At 39.4% G+C, this 25,750-nt stretch overlaps 1 protein-coding gene and 1 non-coding gene across 3 annotated transcripts in view; one reads left to right on the plus strand and one right to left on the minus strand.

Moving 5' to 3' along the window:
* YES1 (YES proto-oncogene 1, Src family tyrosine kinase) overlaps window positions 1-25,750 on the minus strand; it is an 85,594-nt gene that overhangs the window by 49,679 nt on the left and 10,165 nt on the right. The window contains exon 1 of one of the 2 annotated variants that reach the window (XM_058556859.1): window positions 21,797-21,995. The exons of the other annotated variant lie outside the window; for it this stretch is intronic. The gene's annotated coding sequence lies outside the window, so the exon portion shown is untranslated. Of the gene's footprint in view, window positions 1-21,796; window positions 21,996-25,750 lie in introns of those variants that run through there. 2 annotated transcript variants of the gene reach the window in all.
* LOC131415519 (U6 spliceosomal RNA) lies at window positions 9,054-9,155 on the plus strand. Its single transcript, XR_009222484.1, has one exon. It is a non-coding gene; the product is annotated as a U6 spliceosomal RNA (small nuclear RNA).

The following is a 25,750-nucleotide window of genomic DNA, read 5'->3' on the forward strand; positions in this document are numbered from 1 at the left end:
GGATCTCTTTGGGAAGTCATAATTCTGCCTGCCATAGTGCCCATACTTGTAATCACTACACTACCAAAGTTATACTGATCTGTTAGGGTTCAGACAGTGAGTATGTTTTGGCTCAAAGTGTATCATGATTTAAAATTAATTCTGTACTAAGCAATGTACCTTTCCTAATTAGGAGAATGTTTTAAATTAATTCTCAAAATAAAACAAAGTGGTTGAGTCAATCGAGTTAACGACTCACTCATCTAACTAGGCCTTAAAGGGAAATAAGCCAATAAGAGATACCATCTTCCTCTTCCCTTACTAAACTTCTGAAGTACTAACCTTGAGGGGAGAAAGAGGAACAAGTAAAGCTGGTCTTATTCTAAGTGGTGGGAGGAGAGAAAAGCACTGTGAAAGGTCTGAGTCCTGGTAACAGAGCTGTGGTTGGCATTATGACCAGCCTGTTCAAACGACACTCTGGACCCAACTGTTCTTCAAATGTCTCCTGAATGGGAATTCGGCAGGAAGCTGGTCTTGGCAGAGCAATTACCAAAAGCACCAGGACTCAAAGAGGGGAGATTTGGGGGTGAGTGGGTGGGTGACTTCCTTTGTTGCAACACCAAACATGGAGGCATTTTTTCCCCCTCCCTGGAGTGAGAGGGAGGGGTACTTGATATAAGAGTGCTTAATTTGAGTGCCACATTCAGGGTAGCTAAGGAAAGCTGAAATAGAATGTTTGTCTATTGTAGCTAGCTCAGAAGACATTCTGCAACACTCACTACCATAAAAATGTCATCATTAGTAAATCTTCATTATCAAGAATTCCATATTTGTGAATTACCCTCCTTGCTAAGATTTATCTGTAACCCCCAAATCAACGCTCATGGCACTTTTGTGGTCATTTGCAGACATGTGCGGAGCTGTGAAAAATTTGAGTTGCCAGATCCACACATCCCCAGCTCAGATCAAACAAGGCTCTCATACTGTCTATTGTGTCCTTTCCGCAGTCTATCTAGTGCCACTTTTTTCTTTTTTTGCATTTTTGTTGGTGATGTCACTGTTTAAAATGGGCCCCAGGTGTTAGTGATGAAGTGCTGTCTAGTGTTCCTCAGCTAAGAAGGCTGTGGTGTGCCTTACAGAGAAAATATATGTTAGATAAACTTCATTCAGGCATGAGTTACAGTGCTGTTGGTGAGTTCAATGTTAACGGTGTCTTTAAACAGAAGCACACACACAGAACAAGATGATGTATTGATCAGCTGATGAAAATGTTGTAACCAGAGGATCACAAGAACCTAACCTTGTATTTCCTCTAGGAGCAATGGCTCAGTATCCACTACTGCAAGATTCATGGCTTTCTAGACTATAACTACTGCAAATAATGAGAATTGACTGTATATGAATATCTTGATAGAGAATATTTCTGAGTCAAAAGTTATGCTTTTTGAAAGCTGTGATAAATACTGTCAAATTTCCCTCTAATAATGGATTTTAAAAGGAAAAATCTAAAATGCTGTACTTTAAAAATGTTTTTAAAAGTACAGTTTTGGGCCGGCCCCGTGGCTTGGCAGTTAAGCGCGCGCGCTCCGCTGCTGGCAGCCCGGGTTCGGATCCCGGGCGCGCACCAACACACCGCTTCTCCGGCCATGCTGAGGCCACGTCCCACATACAGCAACTAGAAGGATGTGCAACAACTACGACATACAACTATCTACTGGGGCTTTTGGGGAAAAATAAATAAATAAATAAATAAATAAATAAATAAATAAATAAATAAATAAAAGTATAGTTTTTTGTTCCATTTTAAAATACCTTTAAATGAATTATAGCCCCCTGACAACTCCATACCATTTTTGCATTTTTAAGTGAATTAAAATTCAAATGAATTGTTACTTTATATTATTTTGTCCCAAATAGACAAGTATTGCATTTGCTAACCATGTATTTAGATATTAATTACTAAAACAAAAGCCAACACTGTAAGCAAATTAAGAACAGGCAGTTATGATAGTCATTTTTTGTATATCTAATATTGTGCACATTCACTACATTTCAAAATGTCTTGATGAATAAATGAATGAGTATAGGGAGTAAGTACACACAAGGTAATACACCAGGAAGTAGTCTAATTAAGCATGTAGGGTAAAATAATTAATGAATTTAATTAAAATGTAGTAAAAAAATACATTTCTCTTTAATTAGATGACAATGACAACTACAAAAACAACAGCTAACACTTACACAACAGTTACTATACTATAGCCACTGTGCTTAGCACTTAAAATGGATTATCTCATTTAATTCTCGAAATAACCTAAAAAAAACAATTACTGTTACTTTCCTCATTTACAGATGCTGAACCTGAGACACACAGGGAAGTAACTTGTCCAAGGTCACGCAGCAGGACTCCAGAGCTCCAGTGGTGTACCACTGTGTCAAAGTGAACATCTTTAAAGCTTCAAGTTCTATAAATGTGTCTCTATTTGCAATTTTTCCATACCACCTGTATTATAAATAGCTTGAGGTATTTATTAAAAATGAAGATTCCTGGCTCTCAGTCCAGGTTTAGTGCATTAAAATTTCTGGAGACAGAACTGAGAAGCCCACATTTTAACGGACATCCCAGGTGATGAGCAGGCACTGTGAAGTTTGAGAGCCACCACTTTTAAGTACGTGATCGATATTTATTCCTTATTCCTACACTTGAAGCACACCTATTTACTATAACCAGAAAGTAACTTGCCTTCTCCATCTTCTCTACGTCTCTTTTCATATTATCAGCTCCCTCTGGAATGTCCATTTTGTTTATCCTTCAAAACCTACTCAAATCCCACCTTGACCAGGCCTTTCCTGAATGTGCGTTTGTCTCTTCTCTTGATCTGCTACTGAACTTGAAAATTCCAATACAATATTTCCCTCAAGTTATCTAAAGAAGTAGTATACTTAATTGATAAACAGGAGAGGGCAGAGTTTCCTTTTTACCTCCTAAAAAGCTTAATCAACATGGTGCAGGTTATTTGTGACTTGCCTGGAGTAAACGTAAATTTTTTTTCAAGTTTGTTGGAATTGAATTACAGATCCTTTTCCCTATCAATGTTTAGGACTTGACTCAAAAGATAAATATTACTCAACAAATTAATACTTGAATCTGGCTTCTTTAACAGAAGGGAGTGGAGATAAAAAGACTAATACAATAAAGAATTACCAGAAGTAAAAATAAATTTAATCCATAGTAACATATATCAAATTAATTTACTAGTTATCTGCATCTCCTTTAAGCTGTGAAGACTTGACAATGCTTATGACTTTAACAACTGCTCTAGCCTCAAAATGCCAGTACAGGTGGGTGACAAGAAAACAGCAGCTACATGAGAAACACAAAATGCAGACCATTTCCAGACATTTCGGACACCAAGATGGTCAATTCAGGGTGGGAACAACAATCGATAATATCAGTTTTCTGCATTACTTATTTAGCAATAGCTATTATTTCCACTTAGAAGTAGGTAGGAACCTTATAGACACTTGAATAAATGAGAATTTATGGGAAAATAGGATTTGGTACATATCATATTTTTACATAGTTGAGCTCCAAAGACCATTATCTATATTAAAAAATCAAATATATCCTACATAATGTATGTTCTGAAGGACTTCATCCATTTACATTTTGAATCTACAAAGAATATGAATTTGCCTGCTTTGGTTTTTTTTGGAGCAAAAAAATTAATGTGTAAATAGTGTGACTGGTTTCATTCTAGTCCAATGAAGCTGTTACATTAAAAGGAAACATGAAGTTCTTTTTGTGTGTGTGTGAGCAAGATCAGCCCTGAGGTAACATCCATGCTAATCCTCCTCTTTTTTTTTTTTTTTTTTTTTGCTGAGGAAGACCGGCTCTGAGCTAACATCTATTGTTATCCTCCTCCTTTTTTTTTTGTTCCCCCCCAAAGCCCCAGTAGATAGTTGTATGTCATAGCTGCACAGCCTTCTAGTTGCTGTATGTGGGACGCGGCCTCAGCATGGCCGGAGAAGCGGTGCGTCGGTGTGCGCCCAAGATCCGAACCCGGGCCACTAGTAGCGGAGCGTGCGCACTTAACCACTAAGCCACAGGGCCGGCCCAGACATGAAGTTCTTAATCAAAAAAAAATTGAAGTTTTCTTTCTTTCTATCTTCACATTACACTAAGAGCTTTTGACCCTGGGCTATAAATGATCACTTAGTCTCTAGTTCCTTAGCATGACGTCAGAATTAAAGCCAGAACCTTGGTACAATATTTCTGAATTGCTCCTTACATCTGTGCTATACTATTTCAATCCTGAAGTCATTTTTTAAAACATGTAATAACTAGGTGTATACATGTCAACATTTAAAACGTCATTAAAAAATTAAAAGAACACATTTGATTTTTAAGGTTATCATACAAAGTAGTGGAAGTTTCCAACTAGAGTCACAAATATTCTATGGCAAACTGTATTAGAAATCAAGAGGTTAAGATTTTTTATAATCATGATGCTATTTTGTGCTCTCAGCAGAATATTACAGCAGTATTGGCAGTATTTGCTTGCTCAGAACAAGTATATAAAAGTCTGTTGAACTGAATTGTATCAACATTTGTCATACTATTATGGCCCACATTTCATAATATTATTCGTTTGGGAAATAGATATTTAAAATTCCATGAAGCAAGTTACCTATACATGCATAAATTACTTCTAACTGGAAATAATTTTCTCAGGTTATCATTTATTGAAATATTGACAACAGAATATATGCTATAAAACCTAAAGACAGGGTACACAAGAGTGTTTTTTCAAGGTTTCCTAAATAAGGTGAATACATAAAGTTTTTCATCATCCAATACTCTTGTGTCAATGAGGAAACACAAACTGAAATGATAAAATAAAAATAACAAATTTCTAACATATCAATGAGCTACATAAAGCAAAGGGTGTATTCAGAGCAAAATTCATAGCCTTACACACCTATTGCTAAAAAGGAAATAATACAAACAAATGAATTAAGTATGTAGAACCAAACTAAAATGGAGTCACTTACATTAACGCAGGTGCACAAAGGAAACTTAACCTAACCTTACAGGAATTTATAGCTCTTCTCAGAAATCGTTAGAGAACACCAGCCAATCCCCAAGCACCAAGTCTGTTCAAGCCATATCTGAACTTCCTGGTTCCCCTAACTCAGCTACCCTGTTCCAAATAGAGAAGAAGACCACTAGGCAACCAATCAGCTGAAAATGCCAAACAACTCAAGCATCTAGCCCATAAAAATCCCTTAGTCTGTGAGCAACTCACTGTCCCTGTGGCCTTGAGTTTCCCGGCTTACAGGTCATAAGCCTTGCAATAAATGCAGCCTTCTGCTTTGTTTTATTCAGTGTGCAGAGCTTGGTTTTAGACAAGTATTTAAAATTTAGGAAAAAACAAAAACCAAAGAAACCCAAAAAGAGGATTTTTATTTGTAAATCAGACTGAGATTTCTTTTTCTGTTGTTTCTAATTCACTAATTTTTCTTTTAATTTTCTTTTATTTCATTATTATAATTGAACAAATTCCAATATGATTTACAAAAAAAATCAATGAAATAGATAAATCACTAGATTTAATCTTAATAAAAAAACAAAAAGGGAGGGTACACAGTATTAGGTGTGAGAAGAGTGGCTCAGCCACAGAGGATTTAAAAAGACTATAAACGGGAACTTTGTATAACTCTGCTAATAAAGTTTTAACGACTAGATGAAAAGGACAAGTACCTCAGCAAATGCAAATTACTAAAAAAGTTAAAAGGAGGCCTAGGGGTTGGCCCAGTGGCGTAGTGGTTAAGCTCTCGCACTCTGCTTCGGCAGCCTGGGGTTGCCATACAGGAAAAACTTTACGATGATGACCAAGGACCAGCAGCAGCACCCTCTCCTTGCCCACCACCAGATATTTGATCACTGACTATAATATTGTGGGGCTTTTTTTTTTCAGATTTAGAGGATTTTTACTGATAGTCTAGAATAGCCCTAAAAATGCAGTGTAAATAATAAAATCATGTACATTTTTCTGCTTTTTAATCTCAAAATATATCTAATTAGTCTTTTGATTTTTCTAATCTTTTGATATAGAGATTTTTCAAAGAGAGAAGTCCAGGCCATTTGTCTTTTAGGAATTGCAATTTTCTTGGTTGTAGTATTGTTTCAATAGACATTCTGGGTTATCAAGAGACCTCCTTCCCAACCACTACCTAGGTTACTCAAAAATTCTCTATATTCAATTCATTCAAAAACTATTTGAGAGCCTAAAAAGTGGAGATACAGCAGTAAACAAAACAGTCCCAGCCCTCGTGCAGTTTGCATTCTTATTGGAAATAGCAAGACAACATGAGGCACTTACCATGTGCCAAGCATCATTCTAAGTACTCTTGCACATATTAACTCATTTAATCTTTACAACCTTATGAGTTAAGGGCTACTTTTACCATTCCTTTAAAGATGAGGAAACTGAGGACTATGTAACTTGTCCAAGATCAGATACCTCCAGGCAGCCCGGCTTCTAGAGCTGTGCTATCCAACAGAAATATAATGTGAGCCACATACATAATTTTAAATTTTCTAGTAGCCACAATAAAAAAGATAAAAAATAAACAAGTGACATGAATTTCAATAATATATCTTATTTAACCTAATATATCCAAAATATTATCATTTCAACATGTAATCAAGATAAAAAGTTGAATTATTTTACATTCTTTTTATCACACTAAGTCTTCAAAATCTGGTCTATATTTTACACTTACAGCACATCTCAATTTGGCCTAGCCACATTTTAAGTACTCAACTGTCCTATGTGGCCAGGAGCTACTGTGACACTGTGTTTAACAATAAAAAATATACATTTGGTCTTTGTCCCCATTCCTAGCACAGAGCTCCCAAAACCCGTGCAATTATAAAATACAGAGAGAAATAAGTAGCTTTTTAATATATCAAAAATAGCCAGTTATAAAATATAATTTAAAAACAAACCATTCAAAACCACACATACCTGATAAAAGGAACTAGTGCTCCTTAGATAAATGGCAGATTCCAAAGCCAGAGCAAGGTAAATACAAGATGAGCCTGTGACATATTACACCAAAAAAATAAAATAGTACTCAAAAAATGATGGGGATATATCAAAAATACATGGGAGCTATCTTGAAGAGACTCTTGCTGGCCAAAAATAGTATAAATTTGAGCATCAAAATGAAGAGTGACGTTAATGGATTATAACCTGCTGACTAAAAAAGAATCCCTAAGTCATTCTGATAATAAACGAGGGAGAAGGAAAGGTTTTCTCTTATACAATCTCAACTAGTAAATGTAGAAGAAATTATAGAGTTGGAAAAGTATTATTTTGCAACCATCACTGCAATAACCAATTCAGGCAAGATTCATTAATGGAGGCTAAAACTATTTCTCACATATTACTTATTAATTAAAAAGAGAAAAATGCTAACTTTACAGTAGAGAAACCTGAAAGATATCACCTTACCTGAGCAGAGTTAATATTGCCAATAGTGGGACAGATTAACATAGTGTGCCTCCTGATGGGCTGTAGTAGGAAGGACACAATACCCCTTACATAGTATTCTTGCCCTACATTCATAATCTGAATTTAATCAGGAGGAAACATCCAACAAATCCTCATCAAGGTACACTGTACAAAACAAGAAGTCTGATTTTTCAAAAATATCCACATCATGAAAGACAAAGGCTGAAGAACTGTTCATATTAAAGGAAACTAAAGAGACAACTAGATACAGTGGATTGGATTCTGGATTTTTGTTACAAAGGACATCATTAGGAAAACTGGGAATAAATTGATTATGGACTGCTGCATTAGTTTCTTAAGAACTGCTGTAAAAAAAATGGTTTAAAACAACAGAATGTTATTCTCTCACAGTTCTGGAGGAGGCTAGAAGTCCAAAATCAAGGTGTCAGCAGGGCCATGCTGACCCTGAATCTCTGGAGAGAATCTTTCCTTGCCACCTCCCAGCTTCTGATTGTGGCTGGCAATCCTTGGCTTGCAACTGCATCACTCCAATCTCTGCCTCTGTTGTCACCCGGCATTCTCCCTGGGTGTTTCTATCTTCAAGTGGTATTTTCCTCTTCTTATAAGGACACCAGTCATATAGGATTACGGCCCACCTTAATTCAGTATGACTTCATCTTAACTTGATTACATCTGCAAAGACCCTATTTCCAAATAAGGTCACATTCACAGGTACTGGGGGTTAGGGCTTAAACCACCTTTTGAAGGAAAACAATTTAACCTACGACAACTGTATATTAGCTAATTTTATTATAGTGATGTTAAACTTCTTGAATTTGATAATTGCACTATGGTTGTGTAAGAAAATGTCCTTGTTTTTAGGACACACACACTGAAGTACTTAAGGGTAATAAGACGATGTTTGCAACTAACTTGCAAGTGGTGGTGGTGGAGGGGAACACCCATATACATACACACGAGGAGGGAATAACAAAATCAAATGTGGTAGCATGTTAACAACTGATAAGTCTGAGTGAGGGGGATCTAGGAGTTTTTTTGCACTCTTGCAATTCTTTCTATTCCTGCAACTCTTCTGTAATTTAGAAATTATTTCCAAATAAGTTTTTTTCAAAACCACACATGAAATAATATCTATGAATAAGCTTAACAAAAAATGTTCAGAGTTTATATTAAGAAAATAAAGCTCTGTGGGATATAAAGAACCTCAATAAATGGAAACATATCACATTTTTAAATGGTAAGATCCATTATTATAAAGATGTCCATTCTTCCTAAATAAATTAAATAACATTATCTAAATCACAGTCACAATCAAGTTCATATGGAAAAGTAAATGCATAAGAATAGCCAAGAAATTTTCAAAAAAGAAAAATGAGGAGATTTGTCTTTTTAGTAATCACAACCTCATGGTTAAGAGTATAGGCTCTGGTTTTGAGTTGATTACAGTCCTAGCTTGTGACTGCAATAAATTAATTTCTCGAGGCCCATTTTTTCATCTGTAAAAGTAAAGATATCAAGAACACCTAACTCAGCTCACTTTGGCAGTATACTAAAATTGGGACAATCTAGAGAAGATTAGCATGGCTCCTGTGCAAGGATGACACACAAATTCACGAAGCGTTCCATATGCAAAAAAAAAAAAAAAGAAGAAAATCTTTTCATTAAACAAAATGACTACGTCAGAATATTTAAGCCAGGTTTTCAAAAGAAAAAGAATACCTAACTTATAGAGTTCTATGAGAAAGGAATTAGTTAAAATGTTAAAGTATTTATCACTGTGACTGGCACGCAGGCAATACTCAATACACATTAGCTGCTGGTTTTACTACTGTTATCACGGCCATGATCCTCACCATCAAGCTATGTGGTTTGGGCAGAGGACTAAACAATCCGGAAAAGAAAGAGTGCCCAGAAACAGGCTTGAGAGTAAAAGAATTTCTAAATGCTAAAGGTGGTATTTTGTATCAGTGGACAAAGGATAGATTTAATAAATAGCACTAATAAGCTATATCATCTGAAAAAAAAAGAATTCTTATCTCATAACATATATAAATATAAATTCCAGAGTAAAAAGCTAAATTATTTGCAATATAAAACAAAACAAAAACCTCTACATAGAATTTTAAAAATGGTCATCAGCTGTGGAAAGTATTCTTAAAACACAAAATCCAGAGGTTATAAAAGGAAAATTATTTTAATACTTTTAAGATAAAAGGAAAATATTAGACGAAATAAAGATAAGCAGAGATATGGATAAAGTGTCTGCAACATAAAGCAAAGGATTAATATCCATACTATATGAAGAAGCCCTAAAAATCTATAAGAAAAAGACAACCCAATAGCAAAATTGGCAAAGGTTATGAGCAAGCAGTTCACCACATGGAAAAATGCACAGTAAGCCTTCAAGTGAAAAAGCAAATTAAAATAACTTTAAAGATAGCTTTATTCACATAGTAACTAACAAAAATAAAACAATGTTCACAGATATTATGGGATAAACAAGGATGTTTCTATATTCCAGTTCAATCTTCCTTAAAAAAAAAAAAAAAACTGGGGCCGCCCGGTGGCGCAAGCGGTTGGGTGCGCGCGCTCCGCTGTGGCGGCCCGGGGTTCGCTGGTTCGGATCCCGGGCGCGCACCGACTCACTGCTTTGGCGGGCCATGCTGTGGCGGCGTCCCATGTAGAGTGGAGGAGGATGGGCACGGATGTTAGCCCAGGGCCGTCTTTCTCGGCAAAAAAAGAGGAGGATTGGCGGATGTTAGCACAGGGCTGATCCCCTCACAAAAAAAAAAAAAACTAACTGGAAATACATAAAAAGAGCTTTGAACTTGTTAATATCCCTGGCTCTGAATATCCTCAAAAAGATAAAGCATTGTCTATTGTGCCATTAGAAGACTTAATTACAGAAAGTGGAAAATAAAACAGACAAAAAATTAAAAAGTAGAAAAGGAATCACTGACTCTTACTGTTAGAAGGTAACTAAGCTTATCAGGTCCAACCACTCACCCACAGGAAAGTATCACTGACAGATTATTTAGCTCCAGCATTTGCTCAAACTCCAGAGAGAGGTGGTTCAATGATTCAATAAAGCACTGCTGGACAACAAACTGCTAAAAATTACTTCTTTATAACCTTCCAATGGTTATAAATGGCAACTGTTTAATAAGCTATTACAGAATTTTGTCAGGAATCAAAGGCAACTTTCAGTGTTGGCATTTATTAAAATCTACCTTTGAAGGCATCATTTAATCAATTCTTTTTGAGATGTCTATTTGTCTCCTGATTTCTCTACGACTAGTGGGGCCCTGGGAACATTAGAAATTCTTTCAGAATCTTCAAATAGAATTCTTCTGGACGTAGAAGCTTGAAATCGGTTAAAACCAGATGCCCTCTTACTATCTATTATCTGCTTTCTTACTCTCTTTTCTAGCTTTTCTAACTTAAAGAGCATCCTCTTGTTACAGAAGTTAGAAGGCAAAAAGAAGACATGCAAGGTGTTCTCTGTTATTTATTATTTCAACTTTCCTAAATTGTGGATCTGTGCCTTCCTTTTTACTTCTAGTTGTGCATTTATCTCTAAGAATCGTCTATGTTATCAGTTTTTCCTTCTTCTAAGCACTGATTATTCTAAAAATTCTATTCATCCTCTGACAACATCCTAAAAAGTTCTTGACTCTCTCTTTCTACTTGACCTTTCTTATGAGTTCCTCCTTCTGACTTAAGTTCTATTCATTAAAAAAAAAAAGTCCAAAAATGGAAACTAAACCCCAGTAGGAGTGGCTAAGGGCGAGAGAGGGGGAGAGGGGAGGGGAAATGTGGGAGAGGGAGGAAGGCTTTAGCTCCACCATAATTTGCACCTGTCACTATGCCCACCAGATTCTTTGATCTGGCTAATTACTGTCTTTTCTCAATCACTAAAAGTGCTATGCAAATACTGATACAATCCCCACTCTACTCTGACCCCCTCCCCTACCAGAGTGTTTCCCAAGCTTTTCATACAAAAAAGTTTGGAGCATTTTTAGACTTTTCATTCCTTTAGGTGGTATACTGCCAATTAGAATCTTAAAACCATAGACTCTTAGTTTTCTAATGTTTCCTAAAGTCTAGGGCATACATCTCCTTGAAGTCCAGAATTACCTTTCCTGTTACTTTTAATACAAACCCAAGACAACATGGTCCTTATTTCCAAAGGCTCTTTCTATAATTTGCAAATCACTTTTTTTCTATTGTCCCAACTAAGTTCAAAATAGCAAATACCTTTATAGCTTCCTTTACTACCTAAAACATGAAATTAAATTTTTCCAGATGCTCTGCTTATAAAAATCAAATTTCCAGAAGGTGTTGGGATATTTGACATTTTCCATCAGAACTAGTTTGCTTCTGAATTAATTGCTGCCTGAATTAAGAAGATACCATCTATGTCCACACCTTTCAAATAAATATTCTAACCATGTTTATACAACCAAATAGTGTATTTCCATATAGATGTCTAACTTGTTTAACTACTAGGTTACTTCCTGTCCCTTTCTGCAGCAGAGACAGCCACCTTTCCACCAAAAATTCATTCTCTCTTTCTATGGTGTGAAATTCTCACTGAAGGTAGCTGCCCTGCCAAGGACTATTTTTCCCAGCTCTACTTACAACCAGATACATGCATATGATGTGTGCCAGAGTTTTTAAGAAGCATGTTTGCCAGAGATATATTCAGAGACTAAGATACATAGAAAAGGAACCTCCTTATTGTAAATGGGTAACTATCCTTAGGGATAGTTAAGGATCTTTCTTACAGCTCTTTAACATTTACAAGTCACTATGAAATCCAACCTCAGTTTCTCCATCAGACTCCAGTAGGACGTTTATTTGAATTCATCCTGAACATTAATGCCACTAATTTAGCACTAGGCCGGCCTGCCACTCCAAGAAGTCTTGAATGAAAAACACCTGTGGTTATTGCATGAGTTTTAGTGAGGAGCTAGCTCTTGGGGACATTCCTTTCTCCCATGCCCACGGTAGGCAAACACTGCCAGCGGACTGTTGCACTTTCCTACATTTAAAAATATTTAATAAGTGCCTACTATGTGCTATTGTTCTAGATGCTCAGGATAAGTTCTGTAACCAAAACAAAGACGCCTACCCTCATGGAGCTTACATTCTAGTGGCAGCCATTCCAATCATTTAGAATTGGCACAACAGTTTAAAACCTATCTGTCAACCCTGATGTAGAGACTTAATAAACACGGGCAATGAGGGAACTATTGCAGTGATGTGTGAAGGAGTTGTATTGTAGATATTCTATGTGGGATAATAATGCTACAAAATGAAGCTAGTACTTCCACTAGAAAACAATGCTCCAGCTTATTAGAGAGGATAAAGGGTACATTCTTCGATACAAGTGAAGAAATAAAAAGAAGCCAAAGAAGAAAACGCTTCTAAGGTGGTGAAGGAAATCACTGTCAATGGAACTTGACACGGTGGCAAAAGAGTAGCAAACATTTCCATTCGGAGCTTTAGATGAGACTCCTCATCCAGAGAGTGAGGAATTCATGTAACAATAAGATTTATAGGAACAAGCCACTATGGAAGAATCCTACTGTTTCTTCCAGAAGGAAGTGAAGCTTTGAATGGTTGGTGAGTCTGTAACAAAGATGTAGGATTGCCATCCCACCCAGAGGCAAACACTGCTCTCTTTCTGTAGCATCTGTCTGAAATGTGATGGAGGACCATTTAGACAAGGCAGACCTTCCATCTATTTCTACTAACTCATCTAGAATAAATGATAGAATTAGCAGAAACAAAAGTAATACTGTATAGATGTTTGATCTAGCTTTTGAGTCAGAAGACTCAGATTTGAGCACAAACTATACGTATCAGAGAGAGAGAGAGAGGGGCTGACCATATATATACAGACTATACATATACTTTACAAACCCAAACTTAGAAAAGGACAGCATTTTCTACAGTTTAGTGTAATAACCCATCTTTTTCAGCTCATATAATATCTGATCTTGACATCTATTATGAAATATGCACCACAAAATACTTCCATTAAAAAGAAAAGTGTGAGTGGTTGGAAATTTGCAGCCCCAAGACAAATGTACAGTTTAAGGGAGAAGGAAAAAGATAAGAAAATCCCCCTTTCCATCACTGCTCCTTATCCCTAAGGAAGTTGTCTTACAGGGAACAGGATTGCTGTCAATTAGTCTTATATTCAAATCCGTTCCCCCCAATCACTAGTCATGTGACCTTAGCAAATAATATACACTTTCTGATCCTCAGTTTCTAATGTGTAATAAATACCTACCTCATCCACGACTTTTCTGGGTATTCTGGAAAGGCATTTCAAAGATTTAAGTTAAATGTGATAATGCATACGAATGTGTAGCATTGCACCTGTCATAGAACAGGACTTCTTCCTTCCTTCCTTACCCAATGCCTAAGAGGATTAAATGGGTAGGAAACAGAAAAAAAAGATGCAAATGGGAAAATTATAAACTCCATATTACGGCCACTCCTGATTTTCCCAAGCCCTCTTTTATTTTCTTCATTTTTGTTTCTCATCCCCAATCTTTAACAGTTTTTCCACTCCTCACACTTTCTTGTAGGGTTAGAGTAAGAGGCATGCTTCACAACGCCTAACAAGCAGATGGGAGAAACTAGGGAAGCTTCTGTACTTAAATTCAGCTTACCAGCAAGGCCTCATTGGAAAGAGTCGTGGCCTCCTGATATGGAACTCAGAGTGGTTTCTAAATAGTGAGGAGCTGGGAAGGTGGGGAGGGACGGTGATCGGCAAGCCTATGGGTTCATCTACTGCGTAATCAGAACATTTAGTAGGCCAAATATTTCATTTATTCAAATTGCTCAGCAGATTAAAAACAAAACGAAAAGACAACCCTGAAACTCAATTAGAACACATTTACCACTGAAACACTGTTATACCTGTTTGTTAGGTTTTTATAGGTAAATTCTAATGGGCTGCCTAGAAATCTAACCAAAAAGGCTAACCTTACAGAAAAGACTTTTTCTGGGAAAGGATTCTGATTTTCAAAGAACTGACTGACAAAACTTGGGAACACAATCTACTTAAATTTTTAGTTTCTTTCTTTTTTTTTCCCCAAAATCTATTTTGCAAACCTTAAAAAGCTAACCATTTTCAAATGTCCATACTTTATTTTGATCTAAATATCAACTACATGTGTTAAAGAAAAATACCCAGAACAATTACTCTGAGTTTTTGTCAATGAAAAAAATTAAATACGTTTTATAATGTTGGTGGCTATTTTCCTGACACAATATGGCAAAGCTGTCACCCAATGGTCAAGATTACCTGGTAACTGACATCACAACTACTTGCTTCAATGAATAATTAAGTCATAATTTTTCTGCATTACATTACTGCAAAATAAATCTGAAATTTTTTTTTAAAACCTTGCTTTCAAATGTATCTTCTTGTAGTAAAATTTCTCTATAGGTGTTGTAGAGCCCGTGTACGTGAGTCACAAACATTTGTAATGAACTAATATCTAGAAAAACAGCAAATCAAGTCTTCCTGCCTAGAGAATTGAATCAGTTTACTCGAGGCTAAAGCTATCTAGCGCAAAGGGATTTATTAGAGTTTCAAACGTATCACACACTAATACCATCAAAAACAGAGAAGTACTGTAATGGATTATCACACTAAAAAGATCTACCAACCTACAAACTTATAACAGCCTCATAATCATAGCCAGTTCCACCCAACTGTGAATTCCTAGAAGGAAGCAGTCATGCTGCAATCATTTTTATAACATCAAAACTAGCACAGTATTTGTCACACCACAGGTTTAATAAATGTGCACTAATGAATGGAATAACACTGCATTTGCTTGAGAAAGTCCAGTACTAAGTCTATGGGTCACTTTTTTTACTACAGCCTTTACTTACCTGATATCTAATTTTATTTCAAATTCCAGACTCTGAAACATTTTCTTAAAATTTATCAGTACATGGAGCCGGCCCCATGGCGTAGTGGTTAAGTGCATGCGCTCCGCTGCTGGCGGCCCGGGTTTGGATCCCAGGCGTGCACCGATGCACCGCTTGTCAGGCCATGCTGTGGCGGCGTCTCATATAAAGTAGAGGAAGATGGGCACGGATGTTAGCCCAGGGCCAGTCTTCCTCAGCAAAAAGAGGAGGATTGGCAGATGTTAGCTCAGGGCTGATCTTCCTCACCAAAAAAAAAAAATTTTATCAGCATAAAAACTTGAACTGTAGTAAAATCTACACATTTATATAAGGCTGAAAGGATATTAGAAACCATCTGGTCTAACTACCTCCTGTTTCAAACAGTGAAACTGAGGCCTAGGGAGTTGACTAAACTGACCAAGGCCACATAGCTCTTCACTGTCAGAAGTGGAATTAAAATCCAGATGGTCTTCTCTCTTTTAGTCCTTTCCTTATTACAACATATTGCCTTCTCTGCTCCTTTTCAAATGCATGACTACTACTTTAAAAGTATTCTTATCTGGAAAATACTAATTGCATCAGAACAAAAGTTAGAAATCAATAAACTTGCCATGGAACAATTATAAGTATTAACTTATGCAGCAAAAGCCACCAACTTTCTCCACTCCACCCCAATTTCCACTTAATGCTGAAAAACTGCAAGTTATATTAAAAAATTAAAGAAGTAACTAGTATCCATAATTAGTTGAAGAAAACCTAGAGTCTACATATTGCCAGGAACAGAGGCTGAAACCAGACAATCTTTAAGTTTCAGTGGCCAGTCCTTTCCTCCCGGTACTTCCTGTCTCCGCTCCCACCCCCAATAACTCAGCAGAAATATCCTACAAACTATGCACTTTTTACACACATTATGTCAAGAAAATCAGGACTTCTTTTTGTCCTCGGAGGATATGAACACTACTAAGGTGATAGGATACCTAAAGTATTTTAGAAAAATCTAAAAATTTTTTTTTGCGTAACTTGGGCTTTCCGTATTCACTAAAATAGTAAAAAAAAAAAATTTTTTTAATAAACCTTATCAAAGACTAGTTTAACAACTACCAAGAGTTCCCAGCTTACATTAGAAATATCAAAACGACCTTCAAATTCCCATTTGCAAGTGTTTAAATTGTTTTATAAAATCATTTTCTACAACAAAACTTTGAGGGTAAAAATCTAAGGAACTTGTTTTAACATTAGCTTATGAAAAAGCACTAAGCTAGTTTTATAAAATTTTAGTAGTGGTGTACCTTAAAAATGTGTTGTGTGTGGGAAAAGTCTGTATACATAAAGTCATATAAATATACACAGAACCAGCTTTCTGTATACAATTCAAAATTTATTAAGCATTTATTCTACTAGGGGCTGTTCTCAAAGATTCATGTAAAACAGGTCCTTGCCACAGTGAGCACTGTGTCACTGAGTCAAGGCTATTACAGTCACAGAAAGAAATAATTATAATGCAAGGAGAAACATGCTTTGATATCAGGTTTTTGTGCGAGCCCAAAGAAAACGGTCAACACACCAATGTCCTGCTAAGCATGTGCCACGGTGACAATGTGCACTTGTTAACGTTCAGGCATACGATCTTCTGAACCTCTTCCTTCCTTCTGGTTATACAAGTTTGAGCGCTGCTTCTCCCAATACTCTCTATGTCCCATCCCAAATTAGCCAAACTCTGAACCACCAAGTTCCAAAGCCAGGACTAGCAAAAGGAATCGTCTCTAGATTTTCCGACAGTAGTGGTGAAAGAGAAGACAAGATGCTGCTCTTTGCTTGGCATGTTTATAAACTGAGCAACACTTCAGAAGCAGCAAAATTTACCTATGGCATCTTCCAGTGTGGAGCTTGCCATACACAGCTGACAGTGCATCTGCGTTTGTTGATGTCCATCTTCTCATACTCCAAGAATAAACAAAGAACAACAGGAAAAAGAACCTGGGGTTCCTACTTGCAAAATTCAGGCAGCCACAGGGGTATGTCATGTGCAGCTAGTTCTAGAAATAATCTCTCTTGAAGGTATTCCTCTTCCTGGAAGAAAGTAGGAAGCCCAAAGAACCCACATATAAACTCTCCTGCCACCCCCCAAACAACAGTAACAGCAGCAGCACTTCTGAGAGAGACAGCTTACAGCAGCACAGAGCATACCGCATATGCTTCAGGGAACCTGCAATCACTTATACACACTCAAACAAGGTTGGGGGGCGTGGAGTAGGGGGGAGGCTGACGCACACAGAGGCTTATAACTCAGTCGGGTACATTATCCTATACTCTGAAATTACAGGATTCTCTCTCTTTCTGGGAGTGAGCTTCAAGATCTTAAAGAGTAACACTAGGTAAATCCAATCCAGACCAGGATATGTTACCATCAAGTCTGCTAGTTCCAAGACAACAGTAGTGCTGCTGCAGCCAACAATTTCTGGGCATACAGACATGTTAAAACGGTACTGGCAGCAGCACCAGCTCTTCTCTTTCACCCTGTGCTGTTACTATAGCTCCTTTTGCTAAATCTGCCTCTGAGTTTAGACAGGAGCTGGATGGTTCATAATCACCCAGCAGCTGCAGCTGAGCAATACTCAGCCTAATTGTGGCGCTGGAGCAGCTGAGAGGAAGAAAAGAGATAATACATACCCTACCGTAGCCACACACAAACTGCCGCACACACACTACCAATAAGATACCAAGATACTTTAATAGGAACAGATGATTTCCTTTAAAGAAATGCAGTTGTACCTCGCTAGAGGAACTTGTGTTTGTATTATAGACCTGTTTAAATGTGAACTGAAGGTGACCTAAGCCATGTAGGGTTCTGAACAATGGAAGATCTTAACAAAAACTTCCTGTAAATATTCACACAACAAAGCCAGAGCCACAAACATCACCTTTGTAACATGACTGAAAGTTCCTGTGATATAAGAATTTGGCACAGATGTGATCTCCAACTCTACAACAACGCAAAGCAACATCAACAACTAAAACAGCAAGCCATTACACAAAGCAAGTAAAGTAGCATAGTGCAAGGACTCACAGCATTTTTGTAACTCTGACACCATGCTGTCATTTGCTTCCTTTTGAAACAAAACATACTCTTCCTTTTGATGCTATATGGCACATCTTCATAAGGCATAAGTAAACAAAAACTTATTTTATGCTGAGAATTTCATGACATCCTTAAGAATATCAAAACTCAGGGTGAAATTACTGATCTAAAGAATTATTGTTCCAGAAAAGTAAAAATGGATGAAAGACTTATTACCTTGATGCCACAGTTTTGAGTTTTAACTGTCATGTTACATAATTTTCTGAAAAATAGGGTATATTTTATACTTGATGACACAACAGTATCCATTAGTTTAATAAACATTTTAATTACGTATGTCACTTACAAAATACAAGCTGAAAAGGATTTAAAGTTAGTGAAACCTGAAGTCTTCCCTCAAAATACTAATATGATTAACATATATTATATGTGTACATGTGTCAAAGTAGTTACACACAATAGCTGCTATATGACAATTACAATTTAATAAGTCTAATCCTGTCTGCAAAGGACAGCCTAAGCAGTGTTCTAAAGTCAATCACTATGGGGCTGGCCCGGTGGTCTAGCGGTTAGGTTCACGTGCTCCGCTTCAGCAGCCCGAAGTTCACCGGTTCAGATCCTGGGCAAGGACCTATGCACCGCTCATCAAGCCATGCTGCGGTGGCCTCCCATACAGAGCAACTAGAAGGATGTACAATTATGACATACAACTATCTACTGCAGCTTTGGGAGGAAAAAAGGAGGAAGATTGGCAACAGATGTTAGCGCAGCCCTGTGGTAACATCTGTTGCCAATCTTCCTCAACAACAACAAAAAAAACAAAACATAAAGTTAGTCACCAAATATTAAGTTCTTTATCTAAAGCACCTTATAAAGTACATTACACACAGGCTTCTTTAAAAAAAGAACAAAAAGTTCTATGTAAACTAAAACAATGATACAGAAAAGCACACAGAACAAATGTATGACAACGAATTATACTAAGGCCAACACTCTTGCAACTACCACCAGGTTAAAAGAACTTTGCCACCACTTCAGAAGCCAGGTCCCAATCACAACTGCCCTCCTCTTCCCATATCTTTACTTTTATGTAAATTACCTCCTTGCAGGTTTTTTTTTCTTAAATACAATTTTATCACCCAAGTTTGCATTCCTAGACACCAGAGCTTAGTACTGCTCTTTTAAAGTTTTTCATATTAGGGTTTTTTTTTAATATAATGACAATAGGAACTAATAAATGATGCCTACACTGAACAGACTTACTAGATTAAGAGCTAAATATATTTATAAAGAAAAATTACATTAATAAATTATTTACTGCCTAACAAGACGCAAATTTGAATTTTGTACAAGTCTTATACCATGCATTGGTATTTCACTTATACTGAGCCATTGCTACTCTTTTATAATATTTATTCTTTTAACATTACACAAAGGATATATATTTGCATAGACACTGATTTTTCAGCTTAAGAATTTCCTGAATTAAAAAAAAACTTAAACCATGTATTAATATTATACTTCAGCCATGAGACAAATTCCACCTATCCCAGGAAGATAGGTCAAAGCTGTAATTTCACTTTCGGTTGAACAGAAAGGAGTCAATTTTGTGGTTTATGAAGTCAGCAAAAACATACTGCAAAACTAAAGCTATTATAACATTACGGTGGTTACAGCCGAGTACATATTTTAAGAATCCCTTTATCTTTTATCCTGGAAACATGGCTTTGAACAGTCTTGTAGTCAGATTCAGATCAAAGGCAATTGTTTTTTTCAAATTTAGGACCCTAAGAATTGTCAACCAGCATTCAAAATCTCCACTGAGGTTTAGCTAATGTCCAAAAGTTAAAATACAACTAAACTTCTTTTTCTGAAATGTAACTATGGCAGGGGTCTCATATACTAGTAAAAACAAAACTAAATATATATATATGGCTTAGTGAAATACAACTTTCTTACAAAACAATATGTGAAAATCATATATGATGCATACGAGATCCTTGGCTTCTAATACAAGACACTCCTTCCTCACCTGCCCATTCAAAATGTTTCCTGTCCACTGTGTGCCAAGCATTGTGTTAGTTAAGGTATTAGATTTGCCTTAAACGCATACAGTCACATGTACACATTTAGTGATATTTTCCTTAGTGTGTAGCTTAACTTTAGAAATTTAACAGAATGGTTTAAATACACTTAGAATTATCAGGATACCTTTGGCACTGTAATCCTACTACAACCATATACGAGTATATGTGAAATCATCTATGTGAAAACACCCACTAGTGGAACATATACATACATAATAAAGGGAATGAACATAAAGTGATTCCACTAGACTTAACTTTTCATTTCTTCACTTTAATAATGTATAAATTGTTAGATCGTATGTTATTCCGTGCCTTTTCAATTAATTAAGCAGAAAATAATTCAACCAAATCCGAACCAGGTTGTGTCCCGCCCACAACAAAACAAAAATTAACGCAGTCCCTACGTCGGAAGTGATTTTCGAAGAGCTTCTTAAAACAACGCTGCTCCATGCCCAGCAAAGCCAAAGCTGGAAGCAATTATCAAGAAGAAAAATAGACTTTAAAACAAAATTTTCTGGAACACATGTGGACAGAGAATCGAACCAAATGGGAGCTGGAGTGGCATCATACTGTAAAAGTGGACGCTGAATGGCATATTTCCCAACCCCCAACCCAAAACAAAGGAAAACTTTAACATGTTGCGGTTTTCAATCAAACCAAGTGAAGCGAGAGCCTCCCCCACTCGCCCTCGTCCGCTCTCCCGGCACAGTTGTCGCCCGGCGTCAGCCAAGATCCAGACCCCCAAACCCGGGGACAGAGAGGGGCCGCTGCCCTCGCCCCTGCCTTCGGCCGGGCCAGCCAAAATAAACCTCGCCTCCCCCTCGCCGGGTGGCCCCCACGATCTTAAAGACCCGGGTGGGGGTGCCTCAACGCTCCGAGGACCTTAAGCTGGACCTGGGCGGGACCGGGAAGGACTGGACGGGGCGGAGACCGAGTCAAGGGGCGAGCAGGTAGCGCCGGGAAGGAGACACGCCCGCCAGGCGAGCCGGGCCGGGATAGGGGGTGGGGGGGGCGGGTGGAGAAGTTTCTCCCCGACTTCCCGACTCCGAGCCGCCGGGGGCAGGGAGCGGCGGCGCCTCCGGCCGCGGGCGGGCGGGCGGGCGCCGGGGCCTAGCGCTGCCCGGCCGGGGTCGGCCGCCTCTGCCCGCGAGGCCCCGCCGGGTCCTTACCTGCGCTCCAGCCGCGCTCGCATCAGTCCCTGCGGCGGCGGCTCGGGGTGGCGGGGAGGGGGCGGCGGGCGGCGGCGAGGCCCGCGGGCCCTCTCCCTCCTCCACCTCCACGTCCCGGGCGCCCGGCGGCAGCGACGACGGCACAGCCGGCCCTGAAGTCCTTACTTCAGGAGGAGGGAATTCCCGGGCTCCCCCACCCCTGCGACTCACTCTCCACCTCTCTTCGCGCGGCGCCCGCCCCCTCTAGGGGCTCCGCCCCTCCGCTCCCCGGCGGGGGCGGGGGCGGGGGCTGCGGCTACCTGCGCGCGCGGCCGGCCGCTCACCGGAACTCGCGCCGAGCCCGCCCCTGGCTCGAGCGCCCCCCCGCCTTCCGGCGCCGGCGCGCGCCCCCGTGGGCTGCGGGCCGTCCAGCCGCGGTCTCCGTCGGCGGCGAGTCCGAGTCACTTATCCCGGCCCAACATGGCGGCGGGGTCCGGGGCGGATTCCCGAGGCGGCGCAGGCTGAGGGGGCGTGAGGAGGAGGCGCTTCTCCCCGCGGAGAGCGGGCCCACAGCGCCCCCTCCCCACGCGCGGACCCTGCGGCCGCTGACCCGGCTGCGCGGAGATGGAGTCGGGGGCGCAGATTTCGCCCTCTCTGCCTCTCCCCTCCGCCCCGCGCTCTGCACCGCCGAGGGCTTGGGACTTTGCTTTTTGGGGGGAGAGGACAGGGTTGAGTGTTTCTGGTTGGCTGTGTGCTTCTCAGTACTATGCTTCCGCACCCTTTGTCGTTGATAGTAAAATCTCAGCCCCGCCGCGTGAGCCGGCGGGCGTTACTAACACCCTCATCACCATCCTGATCGCCGTCCAAAAACGCTTGCGTCTGGCCTCCTTCCAAGTCAGGGATCCTGTCCCAGCCCGAGGAGCTTCCTGTTGACTGTAGGTCGAACCAGCCTTGCTTCGAGCGGGACCCGAAGCCGAGTTCTGTTGGCGACTCTCCCAGTCATGGTGGCTTTGGCTGATCTTCGGACAGCGTATTCTTATATGATCCTGGCAACGTCCCAGGGAGGGAACTGGGACAGGTATTACTCTGTTTGACAGCTGTGGAAACTGAGGTCGCGACCCTCTAGAAAGTGGAGCAGCCACAGCTAGAATCCTGCTCGTCGGAATCCAAGCAACCTTTGCTATTTGCCTTGTGGCCAGTCGCTGAAGAAGGGAGAGGATCCTGAAGGAACTGGGATGAAGATGAGGGTTAGTTAGTGTCGGAATGGGCTGAATATTGAGGCTGTTTTGCTGAAATCACTTCTGCCCTGTCAGACTCTTAGATGAAGTTCCTCTCTTTATTTCCTCTTTGGTAGGGTTATCAGAACTATTAACGTGGGATGGTTGGTTTCCTTTGTGGTTTCTAGCGGAATTCAATCATCTTCGACAAATACGAAATAGCACAATCATATATGTCAGTATTATGGTATTCTGGGAACTCGGGAAATGCATATAAGGATTTGAAAAATGTTTTTCTTCAGCTCACTAAATGAACCAAGCGTAAGCATAGGGTTTCACATTAACGGAAGGTACACATCACATGGAACGGTGCTTTCTTTGATTTAGCTACTCAAACTTCATTTGCTGTTGACTGTCTTGGGCATTAAAATTTTCATGTAGATTTATATTCAGCTTTTTTTTTTAACTGGAAAATAAAGTCCTGGAGCTGTTTCTTTTCTAAACTTCTAAATAAAATAGAGATAATATTTTTGTTGTCCTAAACTCTCAAAAAATCAACTCTAAAATACTAGTTTACCCCAGTTTAAGGGTTGAAGTGGCTTTGAAGATGTTCTATATGGACTTTTGAAGGTGAGAGAGGGTGTCAAAAATCTCTCCTGCGTGTTACAGGTTATGTTATCATTGAATTTTCTTCTCTTCACTCTCATTTTGATTTTTTTTATTACCTCATTCGCTTTTTTCTTTTTTGAAGTAGTCATTGCACAATGCCAAGTTTCCATCTTTAAGTAACCCGGAGAATTTTCAATCTTAGGTTCATTTATTTCCAGGGATATTTAAAACACCAAAAAACGAAAAACAGGATGAAGAAAGAATCTCTAAAGTCTCCTTGAGTTTGGTAGAATAGAAATTGCTTTTAAGTGAAAATCTGTTCATTCGTAAAACAAAGGAAGCAGCTCGCCCCTGTGTCCTTCCATACAGCACAGAGGTCTGCATGTATGTGTTAGGGAGTGATAAGGGACCTAAGTCTTGGAGTCCTGGGAGAGTCTGCTGGATGAAAAACTAGGGGAAAGCTTGAAACAAACAAAACTGATGAAATATGTTAAGTCCCTACGAAAGTGAAATGCATCATCTATTTAAGTTTACTAATGCTGTTATTTGAGTGACTGAAAGTTTAAGAAATTTGGAGTTTAGCTGGGGCACACTTGCTCTCACCCTGGAACATGTGATTTTGCCAGGAAATGTTTGTGTTTAGGATAAACCTCTCCTCCCCGCTGTCAATAATCTGCTGCTGCGGCTGCCTCTGTCACTGAGGCTGTGACGATTTTCTCTTTGTGGTAACTAAAAAGCCTGCAGTCCTACACAGGGTCCATGCACTGGTCTCTGCTCTCTAATAAGCATCCCCACTACCACCCCCCTCAACATGCCTTCCATGGACTTGTGCTAACCACTCAAAGTCTGGATCTTCTCACGTCCACTCGATGCCTGAAGTTATCTACATCACCTTAGCCTTGCCTCCTCTACCTGGCCAAAACGGCTCCTAGGACCAGTTAGGATGTCTCTCAGCAAAGATTTGGAAAATTAGGCAAAAGGAAAGTATTCATCCTTGAATGTTAGGCTCATTGTGTTAAGCTTAGTGGAGAGGTGCTGTAACCCATCAATTTCGGAATGCTCCTGATGCTTCACTGCCTCAAGGACGGGTGCTTCCATTTTTACTTCCCCTCAACTGGGCAATGTCTGTGTAAGAAAACCAATTCATTGGATATGTAAGGACACATCCTACAATGAATAGATGTAACAAATGGCATTCTTATATGAGCAGCAGCAAATCCAGCCCATTATTTTGCTCTGTTTTGTTGCCCTCTCCAGCTACTGACTTCTTGGCTACCCGGTCCACAATGTTAGAATTCCACCCTTTGCCTGGTGTGCTTCTCCCGCTCCAGGACTATTTTTTGGAAGTCTAATCTTTGCTGTTGGAATCTACTTTGAGTCATCTCTTGGTTTATTTCTCTGACTTCAATTCTTTCTACTTCTCCCACAGTTTGGTCCCAGGCCTGTTATATCTTATAGAGTCCCTAGTTTCAGCTCTAGCTCCTCCTGGTACCTACTCTGCCAATTCCTAAGTAGGTATCTCACCTATAACTGTAAATTTTCATATTCTCAACTTGGTTTCTCACTCTGTTCTGTGACAGCACTTTCTAAGCTGGGTGGCACCTGGCATCTTCTCACATGCCTCCCACTTGGCAGAATATAGCATGCAATGGACACCTTTTGAGGATGTCTGTTTAGCTCAAGTTCCTCTTTTCTGAGAACCAGTCCTCTACCAATAGCTGGAGTGTAGCCTTGTGATCTGTACTGCTACTCCCAGGCTCCAGCTTGGAATTTTGAATTTTGAGGGAGTGACACAAAGGTGACTCAGAGATTACTCATGGTGGCTGTGGTGGAGTTGAGAGTCCAGGAGCAGAAGATGAGTGTCCAGGAGTAGGGGAGTCCAGTAGCAGTAGGCAACAAGTGTCCAGTGCTGATGGTGCCTGCATGCTAAGCAGATTATCCCTATGGTGGGACCTGGACTCTGCCCTGCCTTCCTTAGTTCCTGCCTGAGCCTGCTCCACCGACCTTCCTGTCCATTCTCTGAACTTCCAAAATTAAATTCTCTTCTTAAGTTGAGACCTTCTCTATTCTTTGCAAATAAGAAACACTACTTAGTCTCTGCTACTTACTTGGACTGCTGACAGTAAACTCAAGTGCTATAAGGGCAGCA

Source organism: Diceros bicornis, chromosome 16, assembly GCF_020826845.1.
Source record: "Diceros bicornis minor isolate mBicDic1 chromosome 16, mDicBic1.mat.cur, whole genome shotgun sequence".
Classification (NCBI taxonomy): Eukaryota; Metazoa; Chordata; class Mammalia; order Perissodactyla; family Rhinocerotidae; genus Diceros; species Diceros bicornis.